The sequence below is a fragment of the Balaenoptera borealis genome, assembly GCF_965194805.1.
Source record: "Balaenoptera borealis genome assembly, contig: HAP1_SCAFFOLD_1873, whole genome shotgun sequence".
NCBI classification, from domain to species: domain Eukaryota; kingdom Metazoa; phylum Chordata; class Mammalia; order Artiodactyla; family Balaenopteridae; genus Balaenoptera; species Balaenoptera borealis.
In genome coordinates, this window is record NW_028122383.1 from 7,766 (window position 1) to 21,323 (window position 13,558).

The 13,558-nt window shown below is 46.2% G+C and overlaps 1 pseudogene across 1 annotated transcript; it reads right to left on the minus strand.

The window, feature by feature from the left end:
• Positions 1–514: 514 nt before the first annotated feature.
• LOC309622249 (uncharacterized protein C2orf78 pseudogene) lies at positions 515–7,444 on the minus strand (annotated as a pseudogene). Its single transcript has 3 exons — positions 7,357–7,444; positions 3,709–4,458; positions 515–2,430 (listed from the first exon to the last, which is right to left on the minus strand). The product of its transcript is annotated as an uncharacterized protein C2orf78 pseudogene (transcript).
• Positions 7,445–13,558: the final 6,114 nt, after the last annotated feature.

Here is a 13,558-nt window from a genome sequence, read left to right on the forward strand (position 1 = left end):
TACAGTCACACCTGAATAAGGCAACTCAGACCTTTCAGAGATGTGTCCTGAACCTCTTGTTTTCTGAAATACCTATCTGGTGGTTGTGAGACTTAAGGCCAGCGTCCCCGAGAGACTTTTTCTATTTCTCCTAGTAAACCTAGACTCATCTTCTGTCACCTTCAACTCTACTCCAATTGTGTTCTTTCAACCCAGACCTCTGACCCTGCTTTTTACTTCTGCCATTTCATCCTCGCTCCTGCTTCCTTTCCTAAATCCATACGTCTCTTTTGGCCTTCCTAGCCCTGGGCCAAGTTCCTTCCTCTTTGCTCAGTTTTTACCCCTTTCCTTCATTCTCCCATCCAACTTTCAGTCCTTCCTTTCTCACGCCCCAGTTAGCAGCATCTGAAAATTCGAAAGGTTTGTTACTCGTCTATTAATTGTATTCCATTTACTTATTCAGTTCTATACCTGTCTTACCTGTGTATGGAAGAACAGCTGGTAGCCAAGGTGGCACCAAGAATCCTAGCAGCTCTCACTTGACGTATCCGTAGTAGTCGGCAATTTCCATTTCGTTTTCCCTCTCGGTGAAAAATTGCAGCTTGCCCGAAGAGGTGTATCTGGCAGCATTCTCCCGTTGTTGTTGAGCCCGCCTCTTCATGGCCTCTCGCTCTGGCCTCTGCTCTTGTTCGATGGGCTTTGACATGACTGGCTCAGGCACGTTGGGTTCCCTCCATGGAACTCGTTGCTTGCTGAAGTCTTGGAGTAGAAAGTGGGTTTGGAGCTTGGGTGGGGACTGGCGCTTATTCACAGCAGGGGGAACAGGCTCCCGCTGGAGAGGAGCGCCAGATGAAGTTTTGGAGGGTGCAGGCCTAGGAGCAGCAGACTGAGGGACACGAGGCTGGGTATGGTTGGGCCAAGCCGGTTGGGTTGGGTTGGTCACAGTTGGCTGAGCTGGTTTGGCGGGGCCTGGCAAAGAGGCAGGAGCTGGCTGGGATGAATTGGCTGCAGCAGGTTGAGCTGAGTCAGTAGAACCAGGCTGGGCACGGTAAGCCCCAGCAGGCCGATGTGAGGCCAGAGACTGTGGCCTCCGAGGAGCGGGTCGAGCTTGAGGCTTGTCCCAGGCAGAAAAAGGCAGAGGTATCAACTTGACCTTCCCAGGAGGAGGCCGCTCATACTGGGCTGGAGACGGACACTCTGTTTCAGCACTGCTGTCTGGTTTCTGGGCTTGGACTTGCGTTTTCTCAGGACCCTTCCCCTCACGTGGGGTATGCCGCCATGGCTGGATAGCTGGGGGTGGCTGGGGGTCTTTGGGGTTGCTTGACTTTCCCAAGAGCCGACAGGAAGAGCGCCCAGTTTTCGTCTCATTCTTCTTCCCCAGCGCATGAAGAACCTTCACAGACTCCAGCATGCGCACACCAAGGGAGGTTCGAGGCTTTTGAAAGCTCTGTTGGAGAAGCTCAGTTTGGTGTTCCTTTCGCTTCGTGTGGGGGATTGCTGGCTTCTCTTCTGCCTTGACTTTGTTCCCTGACTGCTTGTTCTCCTCAGCCTTGTTTCTCCCTCTGGTCCTTTTGGTCTTTTCCTGCCCGTGGCTCTTAGTTTTGCTGATCTTTCTGGATGCAGCTTTCTGAGGTTTGCCTTGAGAGTGCTTGGCCGTGTTCACAGGAGCCCTGTCACTGACTGCAGCGTGGCATGTAACCACTTCTCCCCCTAACGGGCACTCTGGATTCTTTGGCTGGATTTTGGCCTTGGGAGCGCCACTGATAGGCTCAGAGGCTTTCTGTTTGTTCTTCCTGGGTTGATCAGAGGGAACCTTTATGACACTTGGCTTTTCCTGCACCTGATTCACCTTAATGGCTCTGGTGTCTTTAGCTTTGATCACGTTGGGACCTTGGGATTGATCAAGATCTTTCAAAGGATTAAAGAGCTGGGGAAGGTGAATATCCTCCGCCAGTGTAGTAATGTCTGCAAGACCACTGCTAGGTTCAATCCCATTTTCAAGTGTCCCTAGGTCCTGACGACTCCGGCTGTTCTCTCCCAGATCAGCATTTTCAGAACCAGGCTGCTCCTCTTGGCTGAGGGGATCGGTGCAGGCCAGCGGCTGGTGAATATCAGGGATTCCTAAAGGGAGTAGTGGAGGATCTTGGTTCTCTGTTGGGATCTGGTAGGCATCCAGAGGCTTTGAAAGCTTGGTTTTGATATCATCCACGTGCTTACTCTCTATTTGTCCCTGGCTTGGAGCTGGAGGCAGGGCCAGGAGACGCCTGGCACTCTGGACTGGAGCTGTCACTGAAATGTCCCCAAGTTCAGATGGTGGGTTACTCTCAAGTATGTGGCTGTTTCTGCTACTGCAGGACTTGGGGAGTTCTTGACTTTGTGTCACACAAAACGTCTGGCTTGGAGGTTGCAATCCCAGGGAATTTTTCATCACCAGGGGGGAGGTCTCCATCCCTACAAAGGGATCAAGGGAGAAGTCAGTCCCTGGTAAGTGAGATGCTCCCCCTAAACACCAACACAGCAGTCATGTACCTTTCAAGGGGTTCAGGGGCAAGATGGGCAAGGCATTTCTACTAACTCTTCTTAAGGATCACGGACAGTGCCCTATGCTACGAGGTAAGCGGTGACTGTTGTAATTCTTACTGGTGAGCCTTTCCTGTCACTGATTCTCGGCTCGCTTTGTATTTCATAGGACTGTTATAAGTCCAATACAAAATGAGTCTTATTTTTAAAAACCTGAAATGTTTTACAAAGCCTAGCATTCTCATATAGGGTCCTTTCCATTCTCCCCACTTTCCCGAGAGGCCAAGAACACGTCACACCATGAACTAGGAGAGGGGGTAGAGCCCTTGCTGATGAAACACATCAACAAAGACAGAGTCTTAGCCTGCTTGCTCTCTGGACAGGATCTCGGACCACAAGGTCTTCAATCCTGGTATAAATGAAGGAAGTGAGGACAGTTCAACTGGCACTCACATAACAAGAGTTCTGAAACACCTTCCGAAGAGACTATAGCAGTAGATGAGGGAAGGGAGTGCTACAGTGTGGCAGTACAGGGGGAACGATCGGCTACAGCAGTGAAAAGTGTGGTACCGATTGGTGTGCTCTCGGCGTTCTTGTACATGTAGCATAGATGACCTCTACAGTGGCCCTCCCACCTTCCCACCTGCATTAGGTGTTCTTTTTTTTGTAATTTATGTTTATGTATTTATTTACTGTTTGAACTTATTTATTCTACGTATTTATGTTTTTGGCTGCACTGGGTCTCTCATTGCTGTGCACGGGCTTTCTCTAGTTGGCGGCTAGCGGGGGCTACTCTCGGTTGCGGTGTGCGGGCTTCTCATCGCGGTGGCTTCTCTTGTTGCGGAGCATGGGCTGTAGGCACGTGGGCTTCGGTAGTTGAGGCTCACGGGCTCTAGAATGCAGGCTCCGTCGTTGTGGCACATGCGCTTAGTTGCTGCACGGCATGTGGGATCTTCGCAGACCAGGGCTCGAACCCGTGTCCCCCGCATTGCATTGGCAGGCGGATTCTTAACCACGGCGCCACCAGGGAAGCCCTAGGTGTTCTCATATAGAGTCTAAAAACAGAGGGCACTGAGCGAAGGTAGTGGTTATTAAAGGCTCAGGATCTAAATTCTACCTGCCTCTACACCCCTTCCCAGCTGTCGATTTGACCCCATTTTTGAATGCCGACCTCATTCTTCAACTTTCTCTGGCGTTTGTTATACTCACCTTGAAAACTTGTTTCTGTGATGCGTTGAGCAGACACAGGGTGGCAGACTGCAGAGGTGGAAGCTGGTGGTCGGATATTTGTGGGCTGAATCTCCTTCAGTCCCATTCCCATTTCTGGTTGCCCAGAGGCCCGACTTCCTGTGTATGACGCCGAGCCGTAGGATTGCGGGCAGGAGCCAAGTTCTCCATACAGTAAAGACCCCAGTGTGCCTTGGTTACAGTAATATACCTGGCTTCCTTCCTGGCAGGGAAGTGACAGGCGGCTCTGCCCCTGATTTGGAATCTGAGATGGTGTTCCCTGAGCAAGGCTGGCAGAAAGCGATGGATGTAGAGGGACCATGTTCTTGGCGTCTGAAGTTTTATCATCCTGGGCTGCCAGAAACATGGAGGAGGCAGCTGTGTGGCGGTCAGTGAGTGCCAGAGTAAAGTCTCCGAGTGAAGAAGAATTCTTTTCAGTGCTTGCTGTGATGTCCCACTCAAGAACACCTGGATAGGAAGCAGCTGAAGTGGAGATCTGGCTGTGGTCAGTAACTCCAGATAACATAGTCGTGCTAGAATGTTGGTAAAGGTAGGCACTACCCATGAGTGTCTGGAAAGGGGTACCAGTAGCCGATGCCGAACTGACGGCAGGGGCAGAGACTCTGGAGAAGTTGCAGACACTTCGTGTTAGGGAAGTTGCATTGCTCACCACAGGAGGAGAATGCTGCAGAGAATTTAGAGTTCCAAGTAGAGATGGATGTTGGAAATTTTCTGTAAGAACAAGAGGGTCATGAAAAACTCAGGGAGGTTGAGAAATTCTCACTACGTTTGAGGAACGGCATCATCTGAAGGTTCTTGCTATCAGGACACCTCTACTATCACTACTTCCTGAGAAACCCAAAATCAGACAGTTAATGATGGCTGTAAGGACTGAGCAGTTTTCCACTCTTCTCTATTCACTGCCTGTGCTCCCATCTTGGGCACAGACGGGCAGAAGAGCCAAGTGGTGTGGTTCAGAGATTGTTCTCTAGGCTGGAAGCAACCTTCTCCCTGCCCTGTCTTTCCCTTCAGCCTGCACTCGTATTGACTTCTATGCTATTTCCTAGACTGGAAGCATTTTAGAACTAGGAGGCCCTTAGAGAACTTCGATGTTCTCAGTCTCATTTCGTGAGTAAGGAAACTGAGGCTCAGAGAGGTCGGGTTGACTTGTTCAAGTTCTCTCATTATGTTAGTATCATTACCAGGTTTCAGAACCTAAGTATCCTGACTTCCTTGCCAGGACTCCACTCTGAGCATGATACTGCCAGAAAGCAGGAGAAATAGAACTTATAATATAGGCATTTTTTTTGTCCATTAGAAAACAGTACGGCTGTTACCATTGTCGTCTTCAGTGTCTCCCTTTGCTTGTGCAGTTCCCACGCTATTACCTAGAGGTGACGTACAGCTCAGTCCAACTGGTGAATTGAAAGAGTCATTTTTGCCCTCTTCAAGCCTGGTTTCTCATCCTACCTCAAAATGATTACCCGAAAGTGGATTTCTTAAGTGCTTTTGGAAAGGGAAGAGTTATCTGATTACTTCAGATTCCTCACCTGTAAAGTGGTTATAACACCACCACCAATAATAATAGCAGTAATAATTAATAGATGAATAAGCTGATCTATTGCGTATGATTTATATGGAGGAAGATACAATAAGTTCTAGAAAGACAAAGAAAAATCATGACAAGCATATTACGTTAACGAAAAAGAAATCCATAGATATTAATGAAAACTGGGGTATGTGGCAAGTATCGAAGCCTAATGAATTTACTAACAAATGGCATTCTGTACCATCCATGCAATATTATGAAAGTGAATTTTGCCCACTCTATTTTAGTGAATACTATTAACCAGAAGACACGATGGAGGTGATAGAGGTGAATGAATTCCTAGCCAATGCATACAGACAGAGAAGGTATGTCAGTAAAAAATGCATAACAAGCAACAGAATGCAATAAATGTGCATGTATAGGTAGCCACAACACATATAGACAAGTATTTCAATGAAAACCGGTACGAAGCAGACAGCAAAATAATAAGTGTAAAAGAGTTTCATTATTGTGCTCCTTCATATTTTTACCCAGCAAGTAAGAGGTATTAAGCCTAGGAGAAATATATATTTCAATGAATATAGCTTATATAATAAGCAGAAAGGAAGCTTAAAATGTATCAGGAAGGTTTTTGGATTTATCCTAGAACTTAGATTAGAATCATCTTCAGCATCCAAGAAGATGGCATCCCAAAACCTCAAAAAACCATCATGCCTAGAATCCAATTAAAAAAGATTTTCAAATGTAAGAAAATCCACAGGACTCCACAATATGGTTTTCGATAAACGTGGATGTTTGTTTGTTTTGTTTCTTTGGCCGCGCCGCGTGGCCCTGGCCGTGAAAGCACCGAGTCCTAAGCACTGGACCGCCAGGGAATTCCCTAAGTGGGGGGAATTAGAGATGTGGGGCTTGACTTTTTCTTCTTCTTCTTCTTCTTCTTCGGTAGCTAAGATCTACAAGCGAACGATGGCTGTTGATCAATGTGCTCTCTGTGTTAGGAAGGAAATAACTGTAAAAATGAAAAGCAGCCTTGCCTTAGAACCTACATATCACACCAAGGAAAATAGTCCTTCTGATTCAATTTAGAAGATATCACTTAAAATGTTGAATTGGTGAAATGTCTACCTAGTTTAAAAATTAGAAAGAATAAAACACTGAAAAGCAGCCCCCTAGATAACCACTGTGGTTGCTTGTTTATAGGAGGCATCATTTCTAAAACGTATTTCTAAAATGTTTATATTCAAAACTGTCAAGTGGCCAACTGTATTCAGAGAGGCAATAAAAGAAAGAAAACGGAGTATGACTTTTCTGATAAGCTGCCTTTCCTGGTGATCCCCTGTTCTGGCCTTACTTTCCTTCTTAGTCTGTTAATGTAAGGGTTTGCTACCATCAACTTGGTTTTGCCCTGCTCTGAGCAGGTTTCCCTCTGTGCTGTTTCTGCTTTAATTGAAAATCTTTGGTTCCCATCAGCATTCCATTGCAAACTCCGTTTTTCTTGAGAGCTCCTCTATGCTTTCCCTCTTCATTCTTACATTTTCTCCCATCTCTTGGTGCCTGTTGGCCTGTGCTAATGAAAACCATCCTAAACTTCCTTACGCTCGACTCTGTGCCTCCCTGTAGAGCCCAGTACTCTCCATCCTCTCTCCCTATTCTCTCTTTTCAACTAGTCGAAATCCTAGTGGAGGGAGACCATTAGAGATGAAACATCTTGGTATATATTGCTAGTTTTCTATGTCCCCTGGCTTTTCTATGTTTCTGTTGAAACACTCTTGAGAAGTGTCTGATTTCGTTTTCTACATGGGTACCCTTTAAGGCTCAATACTGGAAAAGAAGGGGATCAGAGTGATCAACCCAACGTGGTATCCTAACGTAACAGTTAAGGAAAGCAACAGGCTTTGTGAGACAGCCAGTGATTTGTCCAAAGTCACACAGATAGTAAACGTCAAAGTCAAAAGTGAAATTAGGTCTCCAGACGTGTAGTTCAATACTTTCCCTCATTATTCCATGCTATTTTGAATCTCCTACTCAATTTAGGGGCAAAAGAAATCGAACGCAAAACTTTCCAAAGTTTCTTTTCTTACCTGACATGGTCAGAGAAGAGGAAGCATCCACTGCAGGTACAAGGGATGAGGAGACAACACTAGAGGATGTCTGAGTGGCTGCAGCTGAACGGCGCACGTGTCCAGTACAGAGGTCACTGGTTACTGGTCCAAACAGCTCCACGGAAACCCCAAGACTCTACCAAGTGGTAGTAGGTTTGGTAGGAGAGTGATGTCACAAAGCAGGCAGTTGAAAGGTATGAGAGAGCCAATAGGGAGGTCCGATCCCCAACAGGAAGGCGGGCTTGGGTGAAGAGAGTGTAGGAGAGCTAAAACAACACCTGAGTTTCTGAGCTCTGGGGAGGAAATCCTAGAAGACAGATTTACCTCCCCCAGGCTCTTCCATTAGGGAAATCATTGCAACATTTCTTACAGACGTTCATTAATACACTGAACTAAGAGTTACTTATATTCTACAGAGTATTCTATTTTATGTATCATATACTTAGAGCTATATAGATCTTCTTTAATTAATAATCCTTAGGAAGGAAAGAGCCATCTAGTTTGAACTATTACAGTTGTTCTGAAATCATATGTGTCTAATGAGTGAACTGATAGCAGCTTTTAAGGAGCCAAAGTAGGGATTAAGAAGCTCTCTTTGTAACTTGGTTCAAGAGTAGGGTGAAGTTTCTTGAGTGTACCTTGTGGAGAATGTTGTGGTCCAAGGCTCTTCTCTTTTAGTTTCTTCTCCTTGACTCCTACCTTCCTTGGGCTGGGCTAGGCTGGGGGCCAGGTTGGACTTGCGACTTAACATTTCTCTTCCGCTTTCTCTTTTTTTTTTTTCTTCCATTATGGGCATTGCTTCGAGGACAAGCCTTGATCTTGCATTGGACGTTACTTCCTGTCACCTTCCAGCAGCAGGAGTCTTCTTTTCAGTGCTTGATGCTTCACGAAATAGACTCTGCCCGTTGGCAGCAAATACCAGAGAGCTAGGAGACAGAGCTGGTTGCAGACCTTTCCTCTTCCAGCCTTTGGTTGCAATTGTTTGGCCCATAATTTGCTAGCTCTAGTTCCTTGGGCCACACAGGTATCCTGCCATCTCCAGCTCTTGTTATATGTGAGAGACATTCTGAACACTGTCCCTTTTTCTTTGCACAGAAGTATATACAGTGTGGCAGTTACTGTAATCTCCTCCGCCTTGCAAACAGCCACTCTAGAATCTTGGACCTCTAGGACTCTCTGTCTTGCATGCTTGGGGGCAAGGCCAAGCAAAATGAAGAGGAGAATAATTAGAGAAAGAGGAGGACGTTGGTGGAGAATTGGGAGCAGGTAAGGTGAAAGGGCACAGGAGAAAAGAGATGCATGTAGACTTTTTGGTTTCTGTGGGAAACAGGTTGACACACTTGGGCCTCATTTGGTATTAACAGAACAGAGAGTTAAAGATCTAAGTAGCTAGATAGTGTGCAGCAACTGCCATGAAGTCTGTACACTGAAGAGAAGAGTCTCACATCTAGTTTTCATTTTGTTTTATGTCATAGTACCTTATTTATAGCATTCACTGGTGTGTTTGTAGAATACAGATGTTTTCAAATGCTCTGGTTTTGTCTACATGGTTATCTCCTTGTCCTGTTTGTAAGGAATCCAACATTGTAAGACATATTGCATGTTTTTCTCTTGACGATTGTTGACCTTGAAGCGTCATGAACTAACTTGAGCTGTTGGATTCTGTGGAGAAACGTTCAAAAGGGTCTGTGAAAAAGGCACTGTGGTGAGTCGCATTATGCACCCGAGCGTAAGGAGCAAGATATCTGCCACCAGCCCAGCTTGGCCTGGATTGCCTCTGTTTTAGTTCCCCTGGTTAGTGCTTTTCTCCCTAACCACTCTTGTGACTGTGATAATGTGAGTAAGGGCGGAGTTGCTAATGATCTATGTGTGAGGTAAGCTGGTTTGAGGGAGGAAATCTATGGACCTAGTCATTTTCCTTGGTGGTAAGCTTTCAGGGGTGCAGAGATGGATCTTCCTGGGGCCTTTTCTGGTCCCAGGAAGATATCGCATAGATGGGACCTCCCAAGACACACATTGAATCTTTAGGCCTGTTTTTCCTATTATGAGGTACGAACGAGTTTCTTCACTGATGGGGATGATGCTTATCTGAGAAGAAATTGTGAAAGGTGGTGTAGTGTAGAGGTGTGGCTTAAGCTTTTAAGTTTTCCTCCAGGTTTTTCCCCTAAGCTTCCTACTTCGGACGGCCTACTTACATGATACTAGTAGGTGATGTCCGGCTAACAACTTCCTAAATATACCTGCAAGCCAGATCAGTGTCTCTTTTCTCTGTATTCCCATGGAAATCAAGAGTCCCGCCGAATTTTCCATCGAAACAGTTGATTTGTGTTGTCTCTAGGAATTCTAAAGGGCGTACCGTTGCTTCCTAACCGGTGTCATTTGGGAGATCCGCCTCTGTACGTTCAAATGATTAATTTTGAGACTTTGCTCATGTGTGCAGTAAACCCTTGAATTCCCTAAGACCTTCCTTTCCTCCATCTCCTACCCCATTAAGCCCGCTTCAGTTCATCTCCTGAATTTCTTTGGAATCTGTCAGCCAGCTCTTCCTCAACTTCCTAATACTGAACTTGCCTGTCTGTTGCGATTAGGTCCTAACTGGTGTCCATATATCTTGTTTCCTTCCAATCCACTCTTCACACAAGAAACCTTCAAAGCAAGTTGGAACGTTGCTCATAAACATCGCTCACAAGCATTGTTTTGAGAATAGAAAACACACTGTTGGCCTTTAAGACTCTGCGTGGTCTAGAATCCTCTCTGCTTCTCTAGCCCCATCTTGTGCCACTTTTGCCCTCACTTTCTATGCTTCAGATACACTGAATTAACCTTAGTTCTCACTCATCTGACAGAAGTCAGTTCAGATACTATTTTTCACTGTGATTCCTAGCATTAAGGAATTTGATTATCAGGTTTTGTATGAGGACTATTTCATCAGGGGTACAGAAGTTCTGGCCATCTCTGGTTTTGGATATCCCTTATTTGTTGAGACCTTTGCGTTGTTTGGTTGCCTTTTGTCTGTTTTCCAGATGGGAAAACAGGAACAAGGGAAGTATAGGTTATTACTAGGTGGGGTTGAGCAAGTGGAGCAGCAAACTGCAAAGCAGAAAGAAGAGGGACGTACTATAGAGGGATATGACTTCCATCCTCAAGGCGCCTGCATCCTGTGCAGGGAGACAGCCTAACATAAAATGAGCCTAACAACAAATATATTGACTTCTTACTAAAAATCTCCAGTTCATAGAACCGAGGGGTTTGTACCTTCTCCTTTAAAAGTGATAGTCCTGGGACTTCCCCGGTGGTCCCGTGGTGAAGACTCTGCGCTTCCAATGCAGCAGGCGTGGGTTCAATCCCTGGTTGGGGAGCTAAGATCCCACATGCTGCGCAGCCAAAGAAATTTTTTTCAAAAGTTATACTCCTGTATTATTGGCTTTAGTGGTTTAGATTTTGTTTTACTGTTAAGAAGATTTCAGTTTATTTACCGGGAACAAACAACACATAATGTAAGAATAGTTTCCCAGAAACGATTTCCATCATTCTCTTCCTCCCTTTCTCCCGCAGACTGGTGTTTCACCTTGACAAGTTCTCTGTCATTCCATAGGAAAGCTGTCTGGCTTGGAGGTTGCAATCCCAGGGAATTTTTCATCAGCGGGGAAGTCTCCATCACTACAGAGGAATCAAGGGAGAAGTCAGTCCCTGGTAAGTGAGATGCTCCCCCTAAACACCAACACAGCAGTCGTGTACCTTTCAAGGGGTTCAGGGGCAAGATGGGCAAGGCATTTCTACTAACTCTTCTTAAGGATCATGGACAGTGCCCTATGCTACGAGGTAAGCGGTGACTGCTGTAATTCTTACTGGTGATCCTTTCCTGTCACTGATTCTCGGCTTTCTTTGTATTTCATAGGACTGTTGTAAGTCCAATACAAAATGAGTCTTATTTTTAAAAACCTGAAATGTTTTACAGAGCCTAGCATTCTCATATAGGGTCCTTTCCATTCTCCCCACTTTCCCGAGAGGCTAAGAACACTTCACACCATGAAGTAGGAGAGGGGGTAGAGCCCTTTTTGATGAAATACATCAACAAAGACAGAGTCTTAGCCTGCTTGCTCTCTGGACAGGATCTCGGACCACAAGGTCTTCAATCCTGGTATAAATGAAGGAAGTGAGGACAGTTCAACTGGCACTCTCATAACAAGAGTTCTGAAACACCTTCCAAAGAGACTATAGCAGTAGATGAGGGAAGGGAGTGCTACAGTGTGGTAGTACAGGGGGAATGATCGGCTACAGCAGTGAAAAGTGTGGTACCGATTGGTGTGCTCTCGGGGTTCTTGTACATGTAGCATAGATGACCTCTACAGTGGCCCTCCCACCTTCCCACCTGCATTAGGTGTTCTTTTTTTTGTAATTTATGTTTATGTATTTATTTATTGTTTGAACTTATTTATTCTACGTATTTATTTTTTTGGCTGCACTGCGTCTCTCATTGCTGTGCACGGGCTTTCTCTAGTTGGCGGCTAGCGGGGTCTACTCTTGGTTGTGGTGTGCGGGCTTCTCCTCGCGGTGGCGTCTCTTGTTGCGGAGCATGCGCTCTAGGCGCGTGGGCTTCGGTAGTTGCGGCTCACGGGCTCTAGGATGCAGGGTCAGTCGTTGTGGCACATGGGCTTAGTTGCTCCACGGCATGTGGGATCTTCCCAGACCAGGGCTCGAACCCGTGTCCCCCGCATTGCATTGGCAGGCGGATTCTTAACCACGGCGCCACCAGGGAAGCCCTAGGTGTTCTTACATAGAGTCTAAAAACAGAGAGCACTGAGAGAAGGTAGTGGTTATTAAAGGCTCAGGATCTAAATTCTACCTGTCTCTACACCCCTTCCCAGCTGTCGATTTGACCCCATTTTTGAATGCCGACCTCATTCTTCAACTTTCTCTGCCGTTTGTGTACTCACCTTGAAAACTTGTTTCTGTGATGCGTTGAGCAGACACAGGGTGGCAGATTGCAGAGGTGGAAGCTGGTGGTCGGATATTTGTGGGCTGAATCTCCTTCAGTCCCATTCCCATTTCTGGTTGCGCAGAGGCCCTACTTCCTGTGTATGACACAGAGCCATAGGATTGCGGGCAGGAGCCAAGTTCTCCATACAGTAAAGACCCCAGTGTGCCTTGGTTATAGTAATATACCTGGCTTCCTTCCTGGTAGGTAAGTGACAGGTGGCTCTGCCCCTGATTTGGAATCTGAGATGGTGTTCCCTGAGCAAGGCTGGCAGAAAGCGATGGATGTAGAGGGACCATGTTATTGGCGTCTGAAGTTTTATCATACTGGGCTGCCAGAAACATGGAGGAAGCAGCTGTATGCCGGTCAGTGAGTGCCAGAGTAAAGTCTCCGAGTGAAGAAGAATTCTTTTCAGTGCTTGCTGTGATGTCCCACTCAAGAACACCTGGATAGGAAGCAGCTGAAGTGGAGATCTGGCTGTGGTCCGTAACTCCAGGTAACATAGTCGTGCTAGAATGTTGGTAAAGGTAGGCACTACCCATGAGTGTCTGGAAAGGGGTACCAGTAGCCGATGCCGAACTGACGGCAGGGGCAGAGACTCTGGAGAAGTTGCAGACACTTCGTGTTAGGGAAGTTGCATTGCTCACCACAGGAGGAGAATGCTGCAGAGAATCTAGAGTTCCAAGTAGAGATGGATGTTGGAAATTTTCTGTAAGAACAAGAGGGTCATGAAAAACTCAGGGAGGTTGAGAAATTCTCACTACGTTTGAGGAACGGCATCATCTGAAGGTTCTTGCTATCAGGACACCTCTACTATCACTACTTCCTGAGAAACCCAAAATCAGACAGTTGATGATGGCTGTAAGGACTGAGCAGTTTTCCACTCTTCTCTATTAACTGCCTGTGCTCCCATCTTGGGCACAGACGGGCAGAAGAGCCAAGTGGTGTGGTTCAGAGATTGTTCTCTAGGCTGGAAGCAACCTTCTCCCTGCCCTGTCTTTCCCTTCAGCCTGCACTCGTATTGACTTCTATGCTATTTCCTAGACTGGAAGCATTTTAGAACTAGGAGGCCCTTAGAGAACTTCGATGTTCTCAGTCTCATTTCGTGAGTAAGGAAACTGAGGCTCAGAGAGGTCGGGTTGACTTGTTCAAGTTCTCTCATTATGTTAGTATCATTACCAGGTTTCAGAACCTAAGTATCCT